Genomic DNA, 25,859 nt, shown 5'->3' with positions numbered 1-25,859 from the left:
TCTGTTTGACCACCTAAAACCTCCCAGATGACATTCACTGCTCCAGAAGCATGCACGTTTTTACACAGCATTGCAGTTCTAGTTGTTACATCCCAAAGCTTTTGCTAGAATTTCCATTCTTTTAATCTGCCATTTTTTATAATCACTGATGACTACAGTGCGGTAGGGAGGAAGACCCTTACAGGTTTACAGCTTAATGTGTATCACTGCTCATCGGGACAGTCTGCCTGCATCTAACATGGTAATGGGCCAGCACAGAAGATCATGGGATCGATACACCTCTGCTTTCCTCGGTTTATACTGTCTGTGATGTGTGTAACTGCACATGTGTTCTTTACTGCACAATGCAAGTTCCTGGGTTTTATTAAGAACATTTTAAGTGGTTCAGTGCTGTTCAGGAGAGGGAATCTCTTGCTCTTTACTGTGAAAACCTGACAACTCTTTGAACAAAATCCATTACAGGATTTTGATCGTTCCAATACATTAATTAATGAATTAGACCTTAATGCCAGGTTGAATTGAAACCAGGTGCTGAATATCATTTGTACTAAGGACTAACTGCAGCAAAGCTTTAATGGTCTGAAAAAAAAAAAAACAGGTTGTATTGATCTAGCCTATTACATTCTGTCGTTAGACCTTTAAAACAGAGGCAGTTTACTCCCTTGATAAAGGCATGATTCTGATGTTGTCTACTTCATGTGAAGTTATGCAGCTGTATAGCTATAGGGAATATTCTGTTAAAGTAGTAAATCACATAATTGTGTCTCTCAGTCAAAAGCACATTTTCATGTTCTTCAGCGACTGCGGGAGGACTGAAAACATCATCATGTAATTAACACTTACGTTATGGAAAAGGGTGATTCACTGCAGTGTCAGAGAAATGTTTTAAATAATGGAGGTCAAGAGCCTGGATCTGCTGGTTTAGTTTAATACTTTATGTTCAAATTATCAGTGCTGATCAGCTGTGTTATCACAGTATGACCACAGTTCATCACTCTGATACATAGACACCAATCTTCAAGATGACACCAGGGACTGCAGTACAGTATTACAACACACTGCACATTGTGTCAGTTTACAGTCTGCCTTCCTTCACAGCACCAGTGCAAAATGGTTGGTTGACATCTGGGTCATTGAGGAGCATCTTTTGGATAATCACGTTATAGGATTAGCATAACATTAGTTTGTGTTCCCAGTTGCTTCTCCATCTGAGATATGACAAGAATTATTTACGTGCTGGATTGAGTTGAATTTCTTCGACTGTGCTCCGATAAGCTTTTAGAGTGCTTTGAGTAAGAAATTATATATTTTCATGTCAATAAACTTAAAGATATACAGCCCAGACAATGCAAACATACATTAATTAATACTTAGCTTTGCAAAGAGCTGCACTGCCATTGTTTTTTCACTGCTTTTTGCAATCCAGCAATTCTGTATGTCAGCTCCAGATCCTAGCTTGTGTTTAGCCTTGTGGTATTATGTATATATTGTGATTTTTTTTTTCACTTGACATACCATATAAATTCAATCAGGAGTAAAAGTTGGAAAACTGGAAATCAAGAGTGATTGGGCCTATGATCTTTGTTATTGTACATGCCTGGTCATTTTGATTCCTTCTGTAAGATTGCTTTTGTTTCTTACTCTCTATACTATATACTCTCTAATTTTGTTATACACTTTGGGAACTGTGTAGTTTGCAGGAATTATATGGTGGAATTTGATCAGACATGGCTCATGGCAGTTTTGGCACTGCTGAGGCCAAGTAGGTGCTGTGCAGCTCCTGACTGTGGTGAGATCTGTGATGACTGTGGTGTTAAAGACATGCCAGGCTCCCTCTCAAGCATGTCTGAACTGCAGCAGTGCGATCTCAGTTCAGAAAATGAAGTCATCCTGGAAAAAAAAAGTATTACTGATAAAAATCTTCATGTAGAAACCATACTTTTTAATGCTCTGAAGGAAAACTTCATAATGGCAACCTGACAACTCTAAAACAAACTAATATTAACTAAAATAAAAATAATGTTGTAACCTCCTGAGAATGAGAACACACATCTAATGGCAACTAAGTTGAAAAGGATTGCTTTTGGGGATTACATATAGATGAAAACAGTTTTTTTTCCGCTTGATTTAGTTTTCTTAGGAATCTAGATATGAATTAAAGCAGCTTTTCCCTTTTTTACAAGTTACAAAAGTTGGCTGTTTAAGCTCTTTCAGAGCAAGACATTCTTTTGTGCCCAGGAATGCACTTGGTTGCTTTTCTTTGGACTAATTCCAGACCAGCAACATCGCATTTACAATGTTGTGACAAATGTCTGTGCAATTTTCCAAATGAGGTAGAACAACATTCTGGTCTACAACACTCTGTTTATGTGGTGTATTACTTCCCAACGTTGTCCGGAAGATGTAAAGACTGTCAATGTAAAGACCTTTACGTTTTTTATAAAGGCGACTTCTTCAAACTCACCTTTCCCCATTTTTTATTTGTAGTTTGTATTTTTGCTATTTGAATATAGCACTCTGCATTTTATCTACATAATGTGTCGTCTAAGCCATTTTTGGAATTTCCTTTGAAGTTGCCTTGTAGCTTTTACAGTGTTTGCTATTCCTCCTAATGTGATATCATCTGCAGACTGCAAACTTAAGTAGTTTACACATAATTTGCATAATCACTGATATAAATCAGGAAGAGCAGTGATCCTAGCACACATCCCCGTGGTACTCCACTGATTACATCTCCCTAGTTTGAGTAGTTATGCTTCTGCCTCTTCTGTGCTAGTATAATAGATCTATCTATCTAAGAGATCTTTGCCTTTCCTCAGAACTTTGCCGAATTTCTTCTATGGTGAACACCTGAGTTAAACAAAAATACATCTGCTTTTTTAACTTTCAGCATCAAAATGTTTACTCCTATTATCTCTGAGACTATTCATTCTTTACTGTTCTTCTGCTGTTATAATACTAAAAAAATCTTTAGTGTAACCCCCATTGCAATATTTTCTCTTTTATTTTGTCCATGTAATATTCTTGTTTTTAATGAGCTTGCTGTTCACGCTTTCAATACTGTTTTTCTCCTTATAGTTGTCTTAATTTATTTATTAACCCAGCTTTAAACTATCTGTTCTGTGCTTCAAGCAGAATATCAGTGCATCTATTAACTTTTATCTCTTGCCTGTATAAAACCCTTTGCTGAAATTGTAAATATTTTTTTAAACTGTACCTATGCAGTTTTAAAATATACTTCAAAGCATACCATATGATGATCACAGTTGCCTAATAGTTCTCTCACCTCTTTTTTTCCTGAAAGTTGCATAGCACTGTAGTATTCATCACCATCACTCTGTCAGCTACAGTATGTTTCAGTGATTCGAAAATACATCTAATTACCTTCTAAGGCAATTGATTCTTGTACTGCTAGTATACTAGTACTAGTACTAATACTAATAATACTAATAATTTAGGCAGAAGTATTTACTTACAGTACTTGGTCCTTTTGTGATCTGTTTTTTTCTGGGCTTTTCTTTTTGTCCTTTGCCAAATTCTGGGTCATGTGTTGTGCTGTCGGAATAAAATGTGGAAGTTTGCAAACAGAGAAGGCAGGATTCCAGAGAAAACTGGAGACTTCTTCCTGCCATTTCAGTTTGTTTTCAAAACCTTTGAATTGTTGTGGATGAAGAGTGTGCTGTTTATGCGATGTCACGTGCAATATCACCCGCCTCAGCTCCAGGATGACAGCACACTGTTGTCTCAAGACCCGCGTTCCTAAAAATAGAGCCTCCAGCCACATCCCCTTGTCTTTCACACTTCTGGTGTCAGTGCCATTGTTCAAAGTCGAGGCTGAGGGCTGAGGCCTGAGCTTCAGGATCATTTCTGTACTTCAGTATCTTCTGTGTCCCGGACCCGGCTAATTGACTGCTTCCGGGTCCCGGATTGGAGGGAATATGTTTTGTGATGAGACCTTGTGTTTGGTTGTTGCGATGAGATCTTGTCTTTTATTTCCTTCGACCGCCTGAGGCCAGCCTCTCTAGGTTCTTATTCCGATCATTTGGTCTGCCTGCCTCCACGACTGTAGGATTTTTACAGCTCCGGTCTCAAGTCCACCAGCTCCAACGTCAGTGCTTTCACTTTTTCACGGAGGAAGGGAATTTCTGACCGTTTTTGCAGATGTAGTTTTGCTGATTGAAGTTTTCCAGAGTATTCCAGGTATTGCACATGTTGCAGATCACAGACTTATGTGCTGTGTAATATTTTATCTTTATTGCTTTTTTTGAAAGTTTGATATTTATTTGGATATTAAGAGCATGTGTCCCAGTTTTGAAGTCATGAAATAAGAAGAACCTGAAAAATGTGGTTACTAAGGATGCTATTAGCCAGTACCTAGGTGCAGGTGTAAAGGTAGATGCTGCTATATGCTGTCCTTGCTCCTGAGAGGTTGAGAGTTTTGAGTGTTTAGAAAGTTGTACTCCTTTTCATATGACATACAGAATGTCTGAAATAAAATTCATATGTCTTACACATACTACGTCGATACTATAGAATACAGGTAAACATTAAGGAGTTGGATAAGTTAGAAAACAGAAGCTACAAATCTTGTATATTTTTTAAAGTCTGGATTAGGTGCATAAAAAAACATTTTGCAATCAAAGACATGGCCAATGCTCCATTCACTCAGCTTCTCTGCCTTTTTGAGTGTTCAAATGGGTGTGACGCCTGTTCAGTCTATGGAAAAGAAAGAAAACGTATTTCGTGGTAAACACTGTTTTGAGCTCGTTGGAATTAGTTTGGCAGATTAATTTGCCATTATGATAATTGGTTTTGCTTCTATCTGGAAGGGACGCTTGAATGTTTATGAGCCTCCCCCTCATCTCTCTGTTGACACTAAAATAGAAGGTGATTCAAACACATGGCATGCTTGCAGGATTCAGCCCAGCGCTCCTGTGGGAGACAGTGAAGGCATCTTAAGTCAACTCTGTTTAGACAAATAAGAGTTTGTCAGATTCAGCTGAGACAGGAAACCATGACCGGGCAAGTGGCTTTCCCGTTCATCAGAGTGGCATGTTCAGACGTGCCAATCGCTTTCAGAAGAAAAAGCTTAAAAATAATCAATGTTTTTTATGTATTAAGCAATTAAAATATTTCAGTAGGGAAAGATGGCTTGTTCGAGAAAAGAGAGTTATTATAAAAAGGATTTCCCACAACAGAGGCTTACTGTTTGTAATACTCCCAGACCTCAGGCAAGCCTGACATTACAGAATGGATTTTTTTATTTGAAAATGAGATATTCGTATTGCCCTGTAAGGTGTTTGGTGCACACCTCCATCAATTAACAGTACAAAAATATACAGGGCTGTAAACCCAAAGCCCGCGAGCAACCACTTCTCATATTAAATTGTGCTTTAACAAGGGCGTATTGACATTTAAAATGCAGATGTTCTGTCATACCTCCATTATGTGCATTGTAGGTTTGCTTTTCTCACTTTTTGTAGAGTTGTCTTAATTTGTTCAGAACAGAACAAATTAAGTGCTAAATTAGGTTGATTAAACAGAAAAACAATAAGCAATATCAAATTGATTACATTAAAAATATTCTGGACTAATTATTAATACATGCATTTATTTTGTTCTGGGGGAACAAAACCTTTTGAACAAAGGTGTCAGTCTTTCTGACAAAAACTAATAACTGTCCTTTCCTTCCATCTAAACAGTCAGTCTTAATCCCTTCTTCCAGCACCCTGAACTCACTGACCCCATTGTTCTGTCCAATACAGGTTTCCTAAGCTGAATCTCTATACCTGGGAGCAAATATAGAGTTCATACTGTCACTTTGTCTGCCAGATTGGTGCTGCTGTTACACACCCCTGAAAGGTTCTCACAGCTGCTGTCTATTTGAAAGGAGTACATTGGATTGCACATACTGTATAGAGTATTCAAAAGCATAAAACTACAATAGCATAATAAACCAATAAGCCCGGAGGTGCATCCTGTCTAAGCTGTGTTTCATGTTTTAAAACATGCACACACATAAATGTCTAAAGAAAGCTGCTCTACACCAGCTTCGTCTGTACCCCCGAGTCAGTGTAACATGGACAGCAGGTTTGGAGCTGCAGTCTGTTGTAAGAATGAGCTCATTGTGATGGTAAAACTTGATAAGCCACTCTTTCCACATCCATGCGCAGAGTAGGAACCATATGTTCATCGAAATCCATACAGGTCCACCTTTTGATGACAGAGAGCAGTCATCGAGTCATCATGAAATTGTTTGCTCTAATTTTAAATAAAATCATATCGTTATTGGCTTCAGCCCTCACACGTTTGCCATTGGATGGAAGCTTACCCAAGAGTGTCCCACTTGTTTCTTTCTTAGTCTGTTTTCATCCAGCCTGCTGCTGGTTTTGTCTTCCCATCTTAAAAGAGTACATCAAACTAATATAGATATACACATGCATTTATCTATGTATATACTGTAAAGAGCATGCTAGCTTGTGTCTGCAGAAGAATTGCATGGAAAGAAACATACACTTTGGGCAGCAGCACCTTATTGCCTGATCTTATAGTGAGTATAGCCTGGTCAGTCCGGGGATGGGAGACCTCATAGGGAAACAAGGTTGCGGTGGCAAGTGCTGTTAGTGGACCAGTAGGTGGTGCTCTTCCCTCTGGACCACAATTTCCAAGTGCCCTAGTATAGAGCTTGTACAGTCGGGCCTGGATCTAAAGTTCCACCTGATCTTCTGTGCAATGGGGCTACAGGTGCACACTGGCTGAAATTTGTCACCTAGGTGGGGCTGCACTTCAACAGTGAATGAAGTCAGACCCTCTTATATGTAAAGCTCTTCGTGATAGAAGCACAAGAAAAAATGCAAGGTATCAACCATCATTTGTTTTTTTAAGAAACCAAAAATGTGAAAAAAATGTACTGGCAAAGCTTTGAATTCATTGTTGAGTGTTGCTTTTTAGAAGAGGAGCCATCCAAAGCAGTCTGGTATGTATGTAAACACCTTTCCCACAGACTGTATACAGCTGGTGGGAATAATTGAATCATTCTTCCTTTGGGCCTAAAGAGTTTAGAAGCAAGGTATAGTCTGTGTTCTTGGGTTGCTTTATGTGAAATATGCATCCAAATAATTGTCCCAAACACCTGCTGCCAAGTTAATTTATCATCCTCTACATACAGTATTAAGCTTTCCTATCACTCTTGGTGACTAAGATGTCTGTGTTTTAAAAAATGCCTCTTTGTGCTTTTTTAGAACAATAAGCTTTTCATTCAGGAGTTTAGCAAACAATGGGGCTAATATTTCAGTCAGGTTTAATGTGTTAATTGTGCACAAGATAATTTACCAACTTAACTGATGTATAGCTAAACAAAATAGCTTGGAAAAGCCATATCTTGTTTATAATGTCTTCAGTATCGGTGGTTTCATCTAAGTTTGTATCCACAATAGATTTCTATGTGTCTACCTGTCTGTCAGTCAGTTTACATCTGCCTGTATATCTTTTTTGTGGTATGGAATTAACCTCTACATATTCTGTTGACGCTCACGGTGATGACACTCCCTCTCTTATCTTATTTGATGCTTTGTATTTTTTGTATTTTATTGTAGTTTTGTATTCTGTTGCATTTTTGTAGTTTATTTTATTAATGGAAGATGAGCAAACACTGTAGAGGAAATTTGAAAAACAAAAATTGAAACCAAAATTCAAGACTGAAAACTCACCAGATAGATTACATTTAATGTAGTCAAGTGCTGAGTTTTACAAGTTGGTAGCAAGCACAAGCTATAGATAAGAAATGAGAAGCACTGAGCTCGAAGAAGCTACTTATGAAAAAGACTTAAAAGCTTATGTTGGAATGTCATTTTTGGATTCTAGACAATGTGAGGAAGCAGTTAAAGTGCATATGCTATGTTAGGGTTTTTAGTTAAAAAATGCATTATTTTAAATTTATTTATGAATAATGCAACATATTAGTTTTTTATTTTTGCTGTCATTTTCCATGGCAGGTTCTTCCTTTAGCATAGAGAGCTCTGAAACCCCAGTGGCTACAGGATGAGTCCCCAAGCCAAGCTGCTTGGTGAGCAAAGCTCGCCAGATGTCAGTTACAGAATTCTTGAATAAAACATCCTTTATGAGGTTGGTGACACATTCAGACCATTCTCATCTTTTTGACAAAGCTGCCCCAGCTCGTAACCTTCCAGGGACAGCTCAGCAGAGACAGGTCTTGACACGGGTCTCAGTGACGTCACTGTAATTCCTCTCTACTTTGCAACAGCTGGAAGTTGTGGATGAATCTATATTGCGATAAATAGCTGTAACAATGAGGGCAAGTTATTTTTTTAACTGTAACTAAATAAATCTGTATATTTCCACAACATGACATCGCAGACTTGACACATACTGCTATTTTTAGACCAGGGTAGGCATCCCTGATCCAGGAGTTTTTAATGTTCATTTTTGGTTTTCAGTCCATTTCTGGCCTTGATTACTTAATTGACCCATCACAGATTTATCACAGATTTGTCTGTTTCAGCATGTTGTGTTGGGTTAGGGACACTAACAAATGGATTCTTACCTGTCCATCAGGTGAAGTTGCAGGCAGTGCTTACGGTATTTAATCTATCACTCATGGTATAGCGATCAGTCCTTGTTTAGATGTTAATGCTAATGCTAATTGTAGGCTATTCTTGGATGTGTGCTGTTTCTACGACTTGGGTTTTCTTGACGATTTCCCTGCAAAGCTACAGTCTTGCACTACTTTTTTGATGTTTGTTTTCTCTTTCTGTTGTAAATATTTATTTGTTCCGTGGAGCACCTTAGTAAATAGACACTTATTTTGTACCACAGTTTGGTTTCCAGTGCAGTCTTTATGACGTCTATGACCATCCTTTACAGTAAGGCAGCTTGCTCACAGTTAGGTATTAATAACGCACATTCTCATTACAGACATCGCACGACAAATTACTCCGTCAAATATGGATTGACAATTAAAAATAATTTAGGATTTTTAAAATTATTACCCTTCATGGCAGTAGAGACCTATAGTTTCCCCCAGTGATCTGCCTACCTGCTGCCATAACTGAATTATTGTGGGACTACATGGGTCACTTACTTCCTGGACCTTATGAATAAAAAAACACAGTAACAAGGAATAAATAACACCAGTGACAAAACTGTTAAAGTTAAGAGTTAAAGGGTCACATGTGATCCGAAATAAAAACATGTCAATGACTCAATTTGTACAAAGACACACCAAAAAACACTGAAAGCAAACAAAATGGGATGAAAAAGACGCCAATTTGCAGACGCATTATGTTTGGTTTTAAACTCTTTTGAATTCTGGTCTATTTCATATATACATGTATTGTATATACAGAACACACACCATCCAATTTATCTGTACTAAAACATCAGCTACAATTATAACCTTTTCACCTCATGCAATATTCTTCATCTCCTTTAAAATTTCCTTTTGATGTCTAAACTAAAGTGGTAATTGAGAACAGGAATTCTGAAATTAACATAAACACAATGAAATACTGTAGCAAAGCATTTTGCCTTCCAACTGCTCTTTTGGTCTAGGAACACGGTTTTAAATTACTGGTGAAAAATAATAACTGTGGATGTTGATAGATTTTTCTTTTTATTGTTTTTAGATAAAGACTTTCATTGTTTCTTAATTAAGCCCAAAGGGTAAATACTTATCTAATGTGTAATCATGCTTTGTCTGTTTTAGTCAGTGAGCACCATATGCTTGTATACTTTCTTGAGACAGTTTTTAAATTAATCATATAGTGACTTGTAAGCATTTAAACATTTTTAGAAGACTTCTAATTATGTTCTTCCCAATGAGGTTTAAATGATAACATTAGTAGAACAAGATGTGAACTTCCCCTTTATTAGTAACCTTTAAACACACTACACAGAGGCAATTTGCTAGAAATATATTTTGACATATTCATGTTTCAGTCCAGATTCTGCATGGGACATCTGGACGGTCATATGTTTTAAGAAACCTCCAAATCACATGGCTGCAAAAAAAAAAAAGTTTACATTTCCCCATTTTACTAAAACGTCACAAACAGTTGAAGGCAATTTACAACACACCTCTAAAGACCTACATCTGTCAATAAACAGAAGTGATTTTCTGGGAGAATCAGACCTTGTATTCACCCTAGAGATAAAAGACATTTTCTGATGATGGGAACATTCCAATTGAATATAAAGTTTGTTTCTAAAGCATGAAAGCATAGAATGTGATTTATGGTTAATGGATAGCATATATTAGACACACAAAATTAAAATTAAAATGTGAAAAATGCTTAGTTTTGTTTACTTAAGGCTGCTTTGAGGGTTAAAAATAAAAAAAAATAAAAAAATTGTATTTTGTTAAAATGTGTTTACCTTTCCATTACTTCCAGGTCATAAAGAGAACTTCTGTTTTTTTTGTAGTTTATGTTATTGATTAAAAAAGAACTGGCAATGCTTTGTAAAGGAACATAGATTTTCATACTATCTACCCCTAACCTGTTAATTCTCATTGACTCAATGTTTTCTATAACATGACATTCTGTAATTATGCAAAAAGAAGAACTTAAAAAAAATGGCAAACGTGTGAGGGCTGAAGCCAATAACGAAAAAAAAAAGTTAGGTATATCTTTAAAGAGATAACAATATTCTTAAATATGGGTGCAGGCTGGCAGCCATATCACCCTGCAACTCACAACTGGCAACCCACTGAAGCTAAGCAGGTGTGAGCCTGGTCAGTACCTGGATGGGAGACCTCCTGGGAAAAACTAAGGTTGCTGCTAGAAGAGGTGTTAGGGGGGCCAGCAGGGGGCGCTCACCCTGCGGCTCATGTGGGTCCTAATGCCCCAGTGTAGTGACGGGGACACTATACTGTAAACAGGCGCCGTCCTTCGGATGAGACGTAAAACCGAGGTCCTGACTCTCTGTGGTCATTAAAAATCCCAGGGTGTTTCTCGAAAAGAGTAGGGGTGTAACCCCGGCATCCTGGCCAAATTTCCCCATCGGCTGTTATCAATCATGGCCTCCTAACAATCCCCCTCTGTGAATTGGCTTCATTACTCTGCTCTCCTCCCCACTGATAGCTGATGTGTGGTGAGCGTTCTGGCGCACTATGGCTGCCGTCGCATCATCCAGGTGGATGCTGCACATTGGTGGTGGCGGAGGGGAGTCCCCATTACCTGTAAAGCGCTTTGAGTGGAGTGTCCAGAAAAAGCGCTATATAAGTGTAAGCAATTATTATTATTATTATTATTATTATTAAAAAATGTTTACATTTGTATAGCTCTCTTCATCCACAAGGTCTACAAAACATTTCACATAAAGGAGAGCCCCAGCTGTACTTCATAAACTTGTGAATTGCAGCCCCCACCTGATATGTTGAAGCCATTGTGTGCCAACAGACCCACCACACAGTAGCCCAGGTGGAGAAGTGGATGTTATACAGTATCACACTGAACTTTAGAGAGGAGAGATCATGCAAGCGCAGACTAAAATTCACCCGGGACTCTGGCCTAGTAGTCTCGATGGTCATTCAAAGGATAGTGCTTCTACTGAGGCCTTGGTTTTGAAATTGAGGTCCAGTGGAAAAGTGTTGCCCACTGGTCTGCCAAATACCACTTACCTGCCCATCCCAGGACTGACCAGGTTCAGCCTTTCCTAGCATCTGAGATCTGTTGAAATGAAACTACAGGGTAGTAATACTACCTTTCTAAAGTACATCAAATCCATTAAAGAAACATGTTAGCCTTGTGCTGCGCTTCTTAAATAACCAAACATACACTCACATTATTATAATTAATTCAGACACATTTTTGAAGAGGAATTTTATTGTTTCCAAACTCTACTGTATATATTATTGCAGGTACTGTATATCTCATGTCAGTTGCCAGGCCCTCAGAATTTTACAAGTTGATCCAGACAAGGAACATTGAAAAGACATGAAAGCAGTAAAACAACTACGCTGCTGCATGTCTGTCTTTATCGAGCTCCACGCTGAGATACTTCAATCCTTCACACCTCTCCACCCACTGTTTCTTCCCACTCCTTTGCTTCCCAAAATCCCCGCCATCCAAAGTCAGAAGTTTCACAGAAAAAAATAAAATAAAACCAGAGCAGACATCTTTTTTTGGGTGTGTTGACTCACAAACACAGATGTGTATCAGAAAAGTTCAAAAGATCCAGACCAGTGAATCATTTTCTGAGAAATTCCAGCCGTCTATGTAATGGGAGGAGAGAATAAAACAACTGCACCTCATTGCAGAAGTGACAGACACTGTCAGATTAGTGGTGAAAAAACATTCTTCGACTAAAAGCGGTTGTACTGAGAGGCCAGAATAAACACAGACATATGCATTAAATATACAACTACATCAACAGATCTATGTTATAGTCTTTCAGCATTGACTTTGCTCCTTATTTCCTATGATTACGAAACCTATGGCACTCCTTTAAGGAGTCAGGAAAGCCTTTTTTGTCATGTTGAGAATTAATTTTCATATGGAAAACATTTGTATCTAATGCATTCATAATGTAAATCTTAAAAAAGATGAAAATGTCTTTATGCATAGATACCCAGAAACACAATGGCAAATGGACAAGCAGGTTTCATTCAGCTATTTCTTAAAAGATGCTGGGTTATCAGGTTCAACACCATGGCTGGTTAGCTTGTTCCACATCCTACAACCCTTTGTGTACCAAAGTCCCTCTTGTTCACTATTCAAATGCACTTTCCACTTGTGTCCTTGTGTTCAGCTTTGTTTCACTGTTGATTCCGAAGAAGCCCGCTGGGCCCAGCTGCCAGTATCTTTGAAGAACACTTGCATCAGATCCTGTTGTAGTCTTCTATGTTCAAGACTAAAGGGGTTCAATTTCCTTCACCCTTTTAATTAGACTTTGATGCATCCTAATTTCATCACAGTGCGCAATTGCTTAACTCCACAAATGGGAACAGGCAGGCTGGAGGTGCCTCATCCGTTAATCAGTTGTCATTTCTGATGTTCAGACTGGTACAAGATTATTTTTAATTGCATCACACCAGTCAGTGCAGGCTGTGAACAGCAACCACAATGCATCTTTTACAGAGATAATCAGAGGACTTCAGGGGTCTGTTTCAGCTGCCACAGGCGTGCTTCAAATGTAAATTCCAGCCAAATGGTTTCATATTAAATTCCAGCCAATTAAAAATTCATCTTTCCGTCCCAGCTGCTGGGATCTGAAGACATGCAATCGGGGAAAAAAAAAAGACTTCATAGTTAGATGATACAATCACGCAACGCAAGAGCGATATGCAGACTCCTTTTTTGTGTGTGTGTGTGTTTCCAAACAGAATAACACAGCAAATGCCTAGCCCTGCCTTTCAGTGCAGTTCATCAGCATTGGTAAGGCTGTGAGAGAAACAAAGGAAAGGGAGATGTATTTGTTGGGTTGTCAGTCTTCTCCACTTGCCTTTTTAAAACTCTGGCAGTCTTGGCAGCCTGCCTGATGTGGTGCTGCATACAAATATTGACAGAACACAGTGGCATTTGTTATGCCCTCTCTTGGCAAACCACCGGTCAATCAGAACTCTGGGGGGAGGTTGGGGACTTGGGGCATCCGTATAAGAGTTTTACCTAGTTTGCAAAGCAAGGGAGAGTTGCTGTGACATGAGGTGAAGTGAAAACACAGAATCGGCATGTCTTCCCTAGAATGTAGGTAAGATCAGATATTTCCGCAATCTTGAGAAGAAAGACAAGCGACACGGGAGATCTTAATTAACAATAGAGAGCCATGAATAACAACACTGTCACACATTAGTCTTTTTTATGGATTACAAATGTTAGGAAGATTAGACCGGATGGCTATAAAGAGGTGTTTCTATTCCAGGGAAAGATGGGCTTCAGTGGTTTACATATTGTTTGCACATATTTAACAAAGAAAATGGTCATTGTTTGTTATTATTTAATGCTAGAAGCTTTCTGTTTTGTTTAGTGTACAGTGTACTGACTGCATATAGGTTATACAGACTCAATGAAATATAACCCATGGTAACCTGTAAGTCTATTCTGGCATTGATTCTATAAAAACTCAGGCTGTCCGAGTTTAATATATGCTGCATTTGATAGTTTAAATATTGAAGTGGATCATGAGCTTGTTAGGCCGGATAATACTGAATCTTGTCTGGTGATGCAGATTTCAAATGGCTTAAAACTGTAGGGTGGGAGAGGCCCAGCAGTCATCAGCTTTAATGACTCTCCGAGGAATGTGTTCATTTTACAATGTGATGATCTTGCGGTCTCTTCCAAAATCAGACGCATCAGCCAGAGTGAAGTGCTCCAAAAGTGATGTTCGCTTAAACGTCTGTCAGGTTAAACGTTAACAATATTTTAAACCCCTGCTTCAAAATGTCTTATTATTTGAAATCTCTGACTGGCACATTCTGATGGTCCTATCCAACGCCTATTTAGTCTTATGCTGTTCAATTGCAAATTTCTTTATTCCTGCTGGGATTGTAAATGACACTTGTGATTATCGTGCATTCCACTTTGTCATTCAAGATGGACTATGCTCAAAATTGCTTCCTGTTCGAGAAAATAAATGAGGCATGATGTTCAGATATGTGCAAAAATATCCAAAGCTATCTGGCAACGATCCCCTGCTGACAAAAGATACAATCCTTTTTTTCAGTTAATCTTTTTTATCTGAAAAGGACAGGAAAAAAATAGTGTTTGGTATGTTAATGTCCTACATAAATTACATTAACAATATTTCATCTAAATGAGTACAAAAACTGTCTTTCACAAGTACCCGCAGACATGATCACTGTTGCAGGAGGGGAATTTGTTTCTTGTACAGATGTTACTGAAAATTCTTCATCTCTAATTACCTCTCATGTAGGGGGAGAAATAAGTTAAAAGCTTGTAAAAGCACAATTATCCATGTCAGACTGAAGAAAATTCAAGTATGCATCAAGATATCTTTGTCAAACACTACCTTTAAGCACTGTTGACTATTATTACAGATGCCCCATTTGTAGATGTTTTGCTGAGTGGTAAAAAAACAAAAGGAATGGTGTTACAGGCGTTAAGGTACTGGTCAGGGTGGCCGAGCCTAACGTGATCCTGAAGAGCCACAGTGCACAGGTCCTCAAGGCCATTTCGAAGCGATCAAAGACAGCTGCTTGAGAGAGTGCTGCTTTTGTTTTATTTCTAAGGACTTCTGAATTGCTTAATTGAATATCTCACCTGCTTCAGTGATCAAAACAAAATAGTTTCAAATGTTTTTTCAAATGTTAAATAATTAATGATTTGAAAGTGTTTTATGAAACCTTCTGCACTGTGTCTCTCCTGGGCTAGAATATACTGTACACCTGGTATAGATATTTACGCATTTAATGCATGTTGACGTTGTTGTTGAAATATTGAGAGCTCATATTCGAATATCTCAAGAAATGAGCATATTTCTGTAAAGCAGTTGACATTGTTAGGGTTAAATGGTACTATTTGTCAGGAAATTGCTGTCATTTCACTGCACATGCTTGGTGCAGCTGTTTGGGATATTATTTCTCGCCTCAAAACCACATGATATCATTGTGCGCTTAAGAGGTTGGGGTGTTTGAATGTTGAAAATATTGTATAAAAAATGCGGCATGTTGAAGGTTATTACTGGTTTGTATCACCTCTGCTTCTCTAAATCTAGATACTTTATAGAAATGGACTATTTTCCAAGACACTTTGTTGTTAATGCTGGACATATCTTTTAGAATAAAAAGTCATGCTACAATGCTTTCTTGAGCATCTAGTGCTGGTCACCCCCTACTGTGATTCTGATGAAATAATTCTGTCACAAAATACATCTCACTGCCACGCTCTGTCAGTGCAGTCAGTGAATGCTGTCTGTAAGCCAACAGTCCCGTAGATGCAGGCTAATTATTTGTTATTTTGTGGGTAGATATTATACCCTAAAGAGAAAACAAAATGCTGTGCATCAGTGCATATACTGCAGTGTTTGTTTAGTAAAAAAGGGTCTACAACTAAAGGTTATATCACAAACCCTGAGCTGTCACATGCACTTTTGAATTGCGTATTTGTTACATTTTTTTAGAAAGGGCATATACTGGTGGAAGGTCATGAAACCCTGTAAATCCTGTAAAATGACTGCATTCTTGAGTGACAACAAACTAATACTCCTACAGGTTAATCCTCGAACTAAAGGGATAAGTAAAGGTTAATTCCACACTGAAAAATAGAAAGGGGACACACAGCCTTTCCGCTGTTGAGCCTTCTCTACACCTGAATAAGGCTCACAACAGCCCAAACATTCTGCTACTCAGTTCTGTTGTTCTGTGTGAAATTAACCTTTGCTTGTTCCTTTGCAGCCAATACATGCTGACACAGCTCCTCACTCTAACATCCTCAAATTGATGTTATTTTAGCCTTTTCTATATTAATTAAGCACATTTAATACTTTATTACCCTTGACACAAATTGATTATTTTAGGATATACTGTATTCTGGTTGAATGGTTTAAGTGTAAGATCATGGTTTAATTTTCCAAATTTATTACACTGTAACTGTAATTTCTAGAATAAATTCTTGAACTGTGAGGTCATAAGTAGATATGTGATATATTGCATAATGGCAGTATTGTATGATGGGGTTGTAAATGTATCTTATTCTGTCATTTTTTAACTTGTCTATTAATTTGAAGGAAAATTTAAGAACCATAGTTATTATGAAAATAAACATAAATGTTGAGAAAATGTTATTCAAGCAACACTATTGATAAATGATTACTGTTGGAACTCATTGTGTTATATTTCATGGTGTAATATATGTCTTTCAAGTCCTAAATTAGATGCTGCTCTCATGCTGAGCTTTTAAACCCCACTCACATGTGGCCAATAGTAAACACGTTAACATTTTGCATGTTAAACAATCCTGTCTGAGCCCGACCGCTCCCCAGAGCACTAATTAGAATACTAATAATTCTGTAACTATTGTCATACCACAGTAGACATGGGCGTTAATGAACCTAGACATTGGGTCTTGTACAGTGTATGCTTAGAGTTTTGTAAAATACCTTCCACTTTTAGAACTATTAAAATCGCTAAGAGTTGGGCTTGAACTTGTTTTGAATGTTTCATTCCTGTGTCTTGGTGTACACGCAACAAACTGAAAAGATTATATTATTATATAACCACTCTTAAAACAAATTATCTATACTGCGGCTCAATTCTGAAAGGTTTTCTAGAACGTATTTTTAAACTAACATAGTATTTTATGCTATCTCTAGAGACCTGTACTATTTACTTTTAAATGGAATGGAACTGCATACTCATTATAATTACAGAATGATTAACTTGTTAATGCTTGTTGAAAATTGGGTTTGCGGTTTTCAAGCTGGGATTGGAACACCAGGGCATGGTTACCTACTGTACATCAGTAGCATGTGTATAAACTGAAGGTGTCACTTTATTACAAAACAATCAAGTGAAATTCTTTAAATATTTTGGTTTGGTGGTTAATGAGATAGACTCAAGTCACACATAATTATTAAAGGTTAATAGCTGCATCATCAGTTAGGATTAAATTGCTTTACTATGGCTTAATGAAGCTTAAAAACCATTTAGTAATGCAGCTCAGACTATAGGCCAGAATGGAAATTGTCTGTATGTTATGTCACAAGGCTACAATTGCATCTCTAAATAATAATGTCATGTATGTTCCCTTGAGGAATATATGGGCAGATTTGTTAAACAATACAAGTCTCTTTTGTTTTCACTGAGGATAGCAAGTCATAAATGGAGTCATAAATGAGCATTATTATTAGTTGGTGCACAATTTAAGGGCAGATTTTGTAGATTAGTGCAATGATGTTAATCAAACCTGGCAGAGAGTGATTAGCTTTCACTTGTGGCTCATCAAAATTTATAACACTTTACAGTTAATTTTAACTGTTTAATTTTACCCAGTGACTCCTTTCAGTCTGAGAAACAAGCAAACAACAAACAATAGGTCATTTTGTTGAACCCAAGCAGTATCTGGGGATCAAGTGAAAGAGATGGCATTATTTTCGACTGAAAAGGCCTTTCTTGTTTAAATTTGCGAACAAACATGACGTAACCTTAAATTCTTCTTTCTGTCTCCCACATTCTTTAGAAGAAAGATCCTCAGCCACAGGGTCAGTCTGTGTTGCCACGATGTTAATGCTGATCATAGTAGCAGCATTGTGAAGCACAATCTTGTGTTAATAGCTTCTATGTGGACTTTCATAAAGTTTGTTTACTACGATAAATACTGAGGTCAAGTGAATCAGTGGTGTGCATGATAAAGAAAGCCCAATGTTTCTGCCATGTTAGAATTGTAGCATATTTTTCTCAGTTGTCTTGTTTTCTAACAAGGAATTAAGTGAATTAACTGCTTGTGTTCCAGTGTGTATTTGTAAAATCAAACTTTTTGATGTCAGATAAACTAAAGCAAATTACATGGTACTCAAGCGTATTGTGTGCATATGAAATATGTGTTATGTTTTGGCATAAGTATTCTATCTATATGTTGTAGATATATACATACAGTATATATGTATGCCGTATGTATATGTATGTAATAGGGTGAAGCCTGAGATTTCTACAGGGTGTCTAATTGACTCACTGATTGGTTGTCCGGTTTGGCCTGCAAACGTTGTTAACAGAATGTTTGCATCCTGTACTTCTGGGTTAGACTCTGACCCTCAGATCTAAGGGTTAATTTGAAAATGGCTGGGTAGACAAATTATGTGGAGAGCACGAAGCCTTCTTTTGTGGAAGCACTTTTGTGGGGTATTTCTGTTTCCTTGTCTGACATGACTGTACTTCTGTTTTTAATGTTATCTTTGGGGTGGAGAGAAGTTGCATGAACTGTTCCCTGGGATATACGGTAGCATTCTCTGTGACTAGTTGGAAAAGAAAAAGTAGGGAAGGATCATGTCATGAAAGATTGGACTTAAACATGAACTTAACATAAGAAAGGTTACAAATGAGATGAGTACATTCAGACCCTTAAGCCTCGTTTGGTAGTTATAAGTACTGTAGTTATATCTGCTACTGGTCCCATGAACCTAGGTTGCAACTGAATCATATTTAAAAAAAAAGGATTTATCCTCTGTGACTTGCCCACTTTCCTTTATCTACCTGTCCACTGCCACCTTTGTCCTGAAGGCCTTACCTACTGTTTAGCAGAAGAGTTGTGGCCAGATGGTCAAGTGGCATTTGTTTAAATGCAGCAGGTGCAACGTGCCTTGTTTTCGTAGTAGTTAAGTACGTTGTGAGTAGGTACTGTATCTATACAGCCAACAAATGAGAAAAATGAATGTTCTGATATGTTGTGTTGAAGGTTTTCAGGCATGACACTCTGCAGAAGAAAACACTTTCATATAACTTATGTTGAAAGCGTCTTTCCAAGATCTTGCAAAAGAAATACAGAAGCCAAGACTCTTTTGAGAATTCCCTTCTTGAGGGAGTTATGAATCTAAAGGGCTGACTGCTACACATCTGAGGAGTTTTCTTTCCTTGTCTCTTGCAGGCGAATTACAAATTGCAAAGGCACTTAGGCTGGAATGCAAGTTTCCACTGGGATTCAGGTTCGAGGTTTCCTGAATGTGAGTTGACAGCTTAAGTGCTTTTGATCCGAAGAAGGTGAAGGGACCTGTTTGTGTTTCTGTGTCTTAAACAGCTCTGTAAGAGATGCGTTTGGTTGTTTATAAGAGAAGCAGAACATTGGATGAGCGTCTTCTATTCTAAGAAATAAAGGAATTTATTAACATAGCTTTCAAACAAGAAAAGGAAAGCTATTTCACAACAAGCTGAATGTGGTGAGTAAATAAGTAGAGCCTCAGCACAGTTATCCTTATGTTATCTTTAATGTAAACACTTTAGAGATTCAAATCAGGATCCTTTTCTTTGTGTCTCATAAGCAAGTTAATGCGACCATTTGTACCAACTTAGCTATGTGCAGTAACTGCATTAAACTTATCTTTAATCATTTACATGATTGCCTAACATGGGATGTGTTCTTAGTATTCTTTGTCCATTCCAAGCATCCACCCGTTATCCAAAGCCGTTTTTTCCTAAGGAAGATTGGGATGAGCTGGAGGCTATCCAAGCAAACACAGGGGTCGAAGTAGAAATTGCAGGAACAATTTAGGAACACCAGCTTCTAACTGTAGCGCCCAAAGAAAAGGCACAGAACAGTGGGGTGGGCTGTACAGGCAAACGTTGTGTGTTACGTAATGTGTTCTAAATAGGGAAATGTTAAGAATGTTTACAAATGAGAGGAGGTTCATCTAGTCTTTAGTAGTTAATTGATTCAAGGATCCCATCCAGCCATTTCTAGAGAGAAGCCCGGGTATTGACTTCAACAATATGACTGGCCAGCTTGTTCCAGACTTTCACAGCTGTTTGACTAAAGAACTGCCTCCAGTTCTTCTTTTAAATGCGCTTTCAAATAGTTTCCACTTGTGTTTCATTGTTTCTGAAGAAGTCGACTGGGTTATTTTGTTGGTCCCTTTGAGGATTTTGAATATTTCTATCAGTTCTTCTTGTAATCCTTTCTGTTAAAGACTAAAATGTTCAGTTCCATCAGCCTATCATTATTGGATATTCTCATAAGCCCTGGAATGTATTTGGGTATTATTCCCTGAACTGATTCCAGAGCATGTTTTTTCTCTGTTTTTCTCAATAGTTACTGACTAGCTTGTGCCTGGATACTGAGGACCATTGGTAAAATCCTCAGTGTCACTTCTACTCTTCTGAGCTACTGAAAGTTCTGTAGTCCTATAGTTACTGTAGTTCACGGATTGTATTATAAACCTGAAAGTATGCATTGGCCCCACCAAGGAGAGAGTTGAAAAATCTGTAAAGTCATCTTTTCCCTCTGGGTCTGTCTTTGAAAACATCTTACATGGCAAGGAGTATTGATTCCGCACTTTAACGCAAGCTTCCTCAAGCCACTTCAAACCATAATTTTCCAGATGTACAGTATAACACACTGCAGATGAGCTGATCACATCCAGAGTAAAGTGAGTATTTCCTAAACGTGAGAGTCAAAATAAGCAGAGACACAGTGAGGTGTTGGATCTTTGTTCGTTTTTGTCCAGGTTTTAGACAGGAGGGCTGGAAGTCCTCTGGGGCTTGCAAGGATGCAAGGCTATTACATTCATTCAGACCCACTTCACTGTAATTCATTAACTGGAGTTGCCTTCTGGGGAATAACTAAGTAATTAATCTTAATTAACTGTTGCACAAATATTCCAGAGTAATTGCTCTCACAAATGGGTTTCAGACAGTGTTCTGGGTAGACTGTTGGTCGGCATGATTTCACTGCGCCACCGCAGATTGTGGCACTGTGATGGATTGATCTTCAGCATGAAAAGGGTTTTATTTCATAAGGTGCCATACCTAATAAAGTAAAAAATATAATGACATAAGAAAGAAACAATACAGTGTGCTATTATGTAATATACTATGTGGCATAAAGATGCAAATGATGCTATTTGTTCTAATGCTCATTTGTTGCATTTTTAATGGCTCTCAGTATACAGAAATAATAAGAATTGGATCAGAGAGCATGAAATTAATTAAACCAGTGGGTGTTAACTAGATTCCAGAGTTTACTACCACAGATTACGCTGTGTAAAATGCTTTCAGGAATTGGAACATGACAGCTCCAGATCCATTTAAAAGCTCAGTTTCTATGCTGAGCTTAAATTAGCTTGAATGTTGAATTAAAAACAGAGCAAAACACAAAACAGGTTTGGTTTTGAACATTGAAGCTGCATGAATCCCAGAGACCAATTAGATTATGGGGCTAATAAATCATAACACTTGCTTAATCAAATTTAATCTGTCAAATCTTTCTCATTACTGGCTGCTGTAGTTCTCCATTTTCAGAGTGGGTTTTTTTCCAGGTTGTAATTCAGTCATCCAAGCGAGCCATTGAACCCTCTGCTGCTGGCTGTCTAAACCCATTTCGAGTCAGAGACAGCTGTGGTGTGGAGTGTGACCAGGATAAGCACTGAATGGCATATTGGGTTACCAGCACAACTCATTCAAAGACATTGTTTGGTTTTACATCATTTATTTAATCAATTAAAGATTGTCACAGTAGCACTGAGGTGATTAGGAAACAGATGCGGAAACATGCCCAGAAGGAAAGGAAAGTAGTGAATTTAACGTGTTTCTACAAATGAGTTTATTTGGACCTGCTCAGGTATGTGTTCTTAAAGCATTATACCTATGTACATCTAATTTCATTTGGAGATTTTCTTCTGAGGTACTTCAACTGGCATCATATCTGAAACTCATTCATTCCACAGACCTCTCAAGACCGACTTTGACAAAACTTGCATGTCCTCATTAAACACCCTTGAATTTTCACTTTCAGGGAATTCACTACCGGTGTGATTCTAAAGTCCTTTTTTACTGCGCCTTTGCAAAGTAACTGTCTCTGAAAGGGTAAGGGTTTTGTTTCTGTCACCTTACACCCCGTCATTTATTGTCATAACAGCCAGTGAAAGAAAAGCTTTTAACATGTGAAACATAATACACTAATCCTGGTGATTAATTTGTACGACTTAATGAGCTTAGTACTGGTAATGTTTTATTAAGTGTACAATGTTATTTCTATATGGTTTCAATAAATACAGTGGCGGTCTGATATTTTTCCTCATTTTGAAAATCATTACAGACTTGTTCCACATGGACAGGATTTAGTAGGAAAAACTCACGTTGCTTGCCTGTGGCCATCATGTTGTCATTAGGCTGCCCTTCTAGAGCCATTATTTTAAGTGCAACATCATTTATAGATAAAAGCAAAACATGGAAACAATCTCAGAAATCCCGCTTTTTAAGAAGCAGAAAAAATTATTTCATGAGACAACTCAGAAAATATCTTGGAACTTATTTTTAAATACCAGCCTCAAGGACAGCCGACCTCACTAGGCTCCACTGAAAGCTTTATAGGGTATGATAAATAAATTACACTGTACATTTGTTTTGCACAAACACCATCATAGACATTTTGGCACAGACTCTGAAGTGTCTGTGTCCAGAGAGCTAGATTGTTTGATAGAGCATGTAAACACCTGAAGCAAAACAAAATACTTCTGGGGTGATGGCATAGTTATTAATATCCAAAGCAATTTCAGCCAGATGCAAAAATAAAACAAAGAGAGAAACAAGAAGGAGCAAACAGCTTCTGTATCACATATATGGCTTGGAAATATAAATTTTGGACTTTAGCAGATTCAAACGTCCACTGGTGTAATTTAAGCAGCCCAAGACAATGTTTGGTTGACACATGTTCTAATAAGTAGCTAAACACAAGCAAACAAGAGAAGCTACACAAACACCATGATGAACTTTTACAGCTATTTTGCACGTTTTGTCTACTAGAGTGTTACAACAGCATGTTTGATTGACTTTTTCCTTCCTTTCAAACCCCAGTGAATGTGCATTGCCCTCCTGTTACACAGAATAAGCTTTTTCTCGAGAATGAGCCTTTATTTATGGTTTGATTATATTTCCTCCTGTTCATCACAACAGTACCTTACTTGTTCCTAATTACAGTGTTAGTAAAATCAGTGTCAGGTTGACCTCAGGTTACAGAGGAAAGGGCCAGGGTGGGATTTAAGAGTCAGCACAGCTGTATGCTTTTGACTGAAAAGCAGACAATATTGCTCATAGGGGAAAGCGCAGAGGTCAAGCTACAAGTCATGTGCTGTTCTCCAAGATTAATTATCTATTTAAGGTTTCAGCATTTTCACGATTTATGACAAGAGCTACTTGACTTTGCTTTCCTTTTACAGATTTATCTTCAGAAATTAGTATAGATTTTTTTAGAAGTTTTTTTATCACGTGATTCAAAAAGCTAACAAAACAGATGGCAAGGCTCCGCACAAGCAGTTGCTGGAAAAACCTTTTGGAAATCCCTTTAAATTATTAGTAGTGGCCTCTAATGAGATCATTTGATTTTTCAGCTTTAGGGAGCGGAAAATACTCAACTTAATTCGGGCAACATTGTTGTTGTAAAAACTATACCAACATGCTTGTGAATATGAAAACATACAATTCCCTTTTGCATGCTTGAAAATGTTTGTGAATGAATTTATTTTTCAGATGTATTTGTGTTCCTACAAATTTCAGGTGTATTCGTTTGCATAGTCTGCTAACATCGCCAGATGAGTTGTCTCACCTAGTAAGTTAGGACAATGAGAGGTTAAATTTTTATGCTTCCTGTAGTCTCTTAAATAACTTATTTCACTTTTCCAGCAATAGCTGAGACCTCCTGGATGGATTTGATGGAAAATGCAAATGTACTGTTAGTCTGTGTGATGTCCCTGACGCCCAAGTTGTCCATCTTAATGAATTGATTTCTGAGTGGAATGGGACACAGACAAAGATTTGAGTTTTGAGTGTCATTCGAGCAACATGTGCTGATTCGTAATCATAATCTGGCACTAGTAGGGCATCTATGGGATGGAAAGTATAATGACTGCATACTGAGGCATATGAGATTGTTAGGAAATTCAAAATGAAAAGGGCTACAGAAACATTATTATTGGTTTTGTGTAATTTTAAGAAGAGAGCGTGCTGGCAGTGGTACTGCGGGTCACATGTCTCCTTTTGAGCGTTTTTTCATTCTGCAAAGCCACTCGGCTGGATAGTTGAGACACTTGAGGAATGCTCTACTCTGCTGCCACTGCCTCTGTTTTTGCCTCTGCTACAGCAGCGGCACATCCCTTCTTGCTTGTTTGGAGCTGGATTGGCTCATGCGAAAGTAAAAAGAAATAACTAAGCGAAGTGGTCTTTTCTGTTTCCTTAGATGAAAGTTTGAGCCGTGTTTTAAAAAAGAACAGGGAGGGTTAAGCACTTCCTCTGGTGAAATACCAGGCGCGGTGTTCTGGGGAGCAGCAGAGTGGTGCTTCAGGGAAAGCACTTGGCTCTGTTTGACAGCTAGTTAATAGAGACCCAACAATAAACAGCTGCCTGTGATGTAATGTGGAACTTCTTCCACAGAGCCTGTATTTACAAGTACCAGGGAGTTGTACAGCACCAGCGAGCCGAGTGAAAGCAAAAGAAACCTGTGTTGCTTCCCCAGCTATTGGGACTTTTAATCTCTTATGAAGCAACGTCAGCTACATGCCATTCAACAGCCCTGAACACTACCAAGTGATACTGGTTCCGCCCACTGCAAAACAGGAGTTTGAAAAACCCAGTGCTGGCATTAAACCTGTTGCAGTCTAATTAAAAAAAGGTAAGTTTTTTCTTTTTTTTTAATGAGATAATGGTTAATGGCAAAAATTAAATGACCTACGCAAATCAGCCTGAAAGTTACCTTTTTGAAAAAGTCCTCTTTGATATGTGTGGATACAGTAGTTTGGACAACATGTTTGAGAAAACTTTACAATTGTTTCCGCGTGGCTACCATTATTTTGTTCTTGTTATTATTTTAGGTCTTGTTTTTGTTCAGTAAGAGTTCAGTAAGAGTTTTCCTGAAGAAAAATAATTCGAATGACCTTGATTTGTATGAATCCAGGTGCAATAGCACATAAATGCCTGGCAGGTCTTCGAACCTGCGCTTTTTCTAGACACAGTTGTGTCTGTGGCTGAAGCTCCTGTTCTAAAATAATGGGTTTGATAATGTCCTAAATTTCCATTTCTTCATATAGGTACTTATCTGACATTTCTAAAACAAAAGGCATTCCAAGAAACACAAGTAAAAGTGATATTTCTGTACGCCTTTCTATGCAGGAAACCAATTTAATTTGCCTCAGGATGTAGCATGACTTCCTAGACTGTTGTGTTTGGGGTGTGATCCTCATAGGAAATA

At 37.9% G+C, this 25,859-nt stretch overlaps 1 protein-coding gene and 1 long non-coding RNA gene across 7 annotated transcripts in view; one reads left to right on the top strand and one right to left on the bottom strand.

Moving 5' to 3' along the window:
• Nucleotides 1–25,859, top strand: part of LOC148649414 (nck-associated protein 5-like) — a 263,578-nt gene that overhangs the window by 9,401 nt on the left and 228,318 nt on the right. For 2 of the 6 annotated variants that reach the window (XM_088606034.1, XM_088606029.1), the window contains exon 1: nucleotides 24,712–25,283. The gene's annotated coding sequence lies outside the window, so the exon portion shown is untranslated. Of the gene's footprint in view, nucleotides 1–13,635; nucleotides 13,708–19,553; nucleotides 19,630–24,710; nucleotides 25,284–25,859 lie in introns of those variants that run through there. The other 4 variants (XM_088606030.1, XM_088606032.1, XM_088606033.1 and 1 more) reach the window with 4 other exon arrangements.
• LOC148649415 (uncharacterized) lies at nucleotides 915–3,915 on the bottom strand. The gene is made up of 2 exons (XR_015926347.1): nucleotides 3,477–3,915; nucleotides 915–1,890 (listed from the first exon to the last, which is right to left on the bottom strand). It is a non-coding gene; the product is annotated as an uncharacterized LOC148649415 (long non-coding RNA).

This window comes from Lepisosteus platostomus, chromosome 14 (assembly GCF_059453375.1).
Source record: "Lepisosteus platostomus isolate fLepPlt1 chromosome 14, fLepPlt1.hap1, whole genome shotgun sequence".
Lineage (NCBI taxonomy): Eukaryota > Metazoa > Chordata > Actinopteri > Semionotiformes > Lepisosteidae > Lepisosteus > Lepisosteus platostomus.
The sequence above is the reverse complement of the archived record's forward strand: the minus strand, read 5'-3'. Positions and strand labels throughout refer to the sequence as shown.